Source organism: Brassica napus, chromosome C6 (genome assembly GCF_020379485.1).
Source record: "Brassica napus cultivar Da-Ae chromosome C6, Da-Ae, whole genome shotgun sequence".
In the NCBI taxonomy this organism is placed as follows: Eukaryota; Viridiplantae; Streptophyta; class Magnoliopsida; order Brassicales; family Brassicaceae; genus Brassica; species Brassica napus.
The window spans coordinates 21,098,172-21,101,295 of NC_063449.1; the positions used below are offsets into that span (position 1 = coordinate 21,098,172).

The following is a 3,124-nucleotide window of genomic DNA, read 5'->3' on the forward strand; positions in this document are numbered from 1 at the left end:
ATTCATGATTTCATGTTTCTTTCACGAGGATGTTCCGTTAGCGTTTTTAGTAAGTTTAGATTCAATGAGTTGAAACTTGGTTGTGTTTCATTCATTGCACCTGCCTATCGTCAATTCTATTGTCCCAGTGGACCGTTAGTGTTGTCTTGCAATATGGTTTCTTTCTAAACATTTGTGAGTTTGTGTGAACCAAAAAACATTCAGGAATAGAATTTGTGAAAGATTTGTTGTATTTGTATCAACCTTCATGACTAATAACATCACCAGACAAAGTCAACAGCATATTACTGATATCCCGGAGAGGCGGTTAATGAATCGCACTCTTCACAGAGTTTCTAAATAAAAACATGTCAAAGGCCAACAAAAAAAAAATGACACTGGTACTGAGACAAAAGAAGCGGGTGAGGGAAGGCAGGGCCGGTAGTTATTCTATGCGGGTTTGTGACGAGGAGAGCCTGAGCTACATAATGAAGAAGAAGATCTTTCACACCTTTGATGAGGGCAAAACTTTGTAAAGCAAATCTTTTTGCTTAGACAAGCAAATGCTCTTTCTGATATTCTCTCACAATAACAGGCACGCTCGTGGGCGGTACCTGAAAAAGAAAGATAGATGATGTTCCATGTTTTAGATTCTTCATAAATATTGCTTAGAGATGAGAGTTTTGAGGACCCCTAATGTGATGTTCTTATAGACTGACTTGCAAACGATAAAGTAAAGAACATCTTATGATTGATCTTACCATGCCGTAGTCTGTTATTATCATGGAAATGTAATCAGACGGAGTAGCATCATACCTGTCATTACAGACGTTTTTAGACTTTAGCAGCAGATTAGAAAAGTAGTACAAAAGCATAAAGAAGCTTACATTAAGTTGAGAAACTGTAAATTTGCGTTGTTGGTCAGACCATCTAAGTAGTTTATGCCTCCTCTTCCATGAACTTTTGAAATCACATTTGGATCACCTAAAGGAAGAGAACAAAATATCCAAATCCAAATCCAAGGCAATACAAAACTAGAGATGGCATTAAGATATGAAACAGAAAGAGATGGTGTTGATGCCTACCGAGCTCATTGGAGCAAATGGAATCCAGTTGCACCCGCTCATGGAACTTGTAGGCTTCGCAGCATACAAGCACAGGAACACGGAACGCACTTGCAACCATTGCAACACAAGCAGTGCCGACCCTCGAGTAAACTGTTCCGTTTGACAAAACTGATGAAGCGCCCAGAAACACTTTAGTGACTTCATGCATGACATACGAAATGGCGTTAATATGAGTGTATGTACAGTCAATCCCTCGTTTGATCAACCTACGAAGCAGTAGCTGCCCTTCAAGCTTCGGAAGAGAATCCACCACCAAGACACGGAACTTCTTCCTGAGTTCATGTGCCTGTAATAACACCATCTCAACAGCACTTGGAGATCCATAGGTCAGAAGCACATCACCGTCTCTTATTTTAGTAACAGCGTGTCTGACGATCGCTTTATCAGCCGCTACGATCTTCTCGCTAATGAACCGTTGGATATCTGATTGAAGAGCAGCCTTTGCTTCAGATTCAAAAAGCATAATGGGCAGCTTAGCAATCCTGTTCTTCACGAAACGTATTGCGTTTCCCATGCTAACTGAAAGCGGGCGGCATTCTATGAGAAAAGAGACGTAGCTGCTTATCTTAGCAGTCAAGTCCCTGTTAAGAGTCTTCTCAGGCGGTGTTGAATAATCTTTGACCACCTCCTGGAATGCTTGAAGCATCGCAATACACCTGGCATTGCCACCAGATATATCGCCAGAAAGATATTGAAGACCAACCTGATAAACACGACAACCGAGACTCATCAGAAGCAAGAGAAAGCAAACACCTTGTACACAGCAGGATGCATAGGGTCGAGCAGGAAGAACTTGGTCTCGAGATCAGGAAGCTGTGTCCCATGCTCATACTGAGGCAAATGCCTAAACAGCTCAACCCTGTTTTTAGCCTCAGTCTGTTTCACAACAGCACGTCTTTTCGCCTTCACGACTCTACTCTCGTCGTCATACTGCATGCGGGGGTGTGGAGCATCTTTCTTTCTATCTTTCTTGCTGGTTTAGCAGCTTTAACATTTGCTGAAGCCACCGAGCCTGAGCTCACTAGTGGCGCCTTCCCACCTTCAGCTGATAGCACACAGTATAAGCAAGATATAATCCCTACATGCAAAGCAAGGATAAATACATCTAAAGAGGCACCTTTAGAAGCAGCTCTTTGAGCTTCTTTAAGAGCTCGTCTCTCAGCTTTGGTGGTCTTCTCTTTCAATGGCTTAGAGCTCTTCTGCACCCCCACAACATTGGGATTCAAGTGAGAGATAGTTTGAAGGTAAGTGAGAGATTACCAGAGAGTCCAGGAGGAGGCATGTTCACGACGGAGACAGTGGTTAATCCACTAGGTGGAACGCTGCTGGATTTAGCAGCCGCCATAGAATCCATCCCGACGCCGGGAAGCATGAGAAGATCTCGAGAAACTCCCCCGGGAAACGCGTCCGGGAGACGCCGTCGGGGAAGTCGCGGCGGCTGGAGTAGGAGAACGAAGAGGGAGAGACTGCGGATGCAGCGGCGGCGGAGGAATCATGACGGGGGAGAGGGAGTTGCGGGAAGGAGAACTGGTGGAATCGGAGGCGATCGGGTGAGTCGAATCGGGTTGGGACGAAGTGAAGAAACCGACTTGGCGGACTTTTGGATCGACGACGGCGCGAGGGTTCCGTCGAGACTCCATCGTCGCCTAGGGGATGGAATTTTACTTCCCCAGACGACTAGACTGCAACGGGGAATATGGTTTTATTCAGTTTGGTTCTATTCCTTGGAGTTTTGTTTCTTTTTGGTTTTTGAAACTATACTGGGTTTAACCGAATTAAACTATGGTTCCATTTGATTTCAGTTTATGTAGTTTAACTTGTTACGCAAAAAGACTTACCACCGTACTGAATCAATTAGGTATAATTTGGTTAGTTATGTTTCACATACAATATTGTTTGTTGGTCGGAACTCGTACGGATATGACCTACTCGTCGTTCAAATGCGTTTATTAGATCGGAGGATGTTTCGATTAAAAATAAGGAAATAAGCGGAAGAGTAAGCCGGTGCTCGAAGAGCT

General features: G+C 44.0%; 1 pseudogene; it reads right to left on the bottom strand.

The window, feature by feature from the left end:
- Positions 1–207: 207 nt before the first annotated feature.
- LOC106382469 lies at positions 208–2,881 on the bottom strand (annotated as a pseudogene).
- Positions 2,882–3,124: the final 243 nt, after the last annotated feature.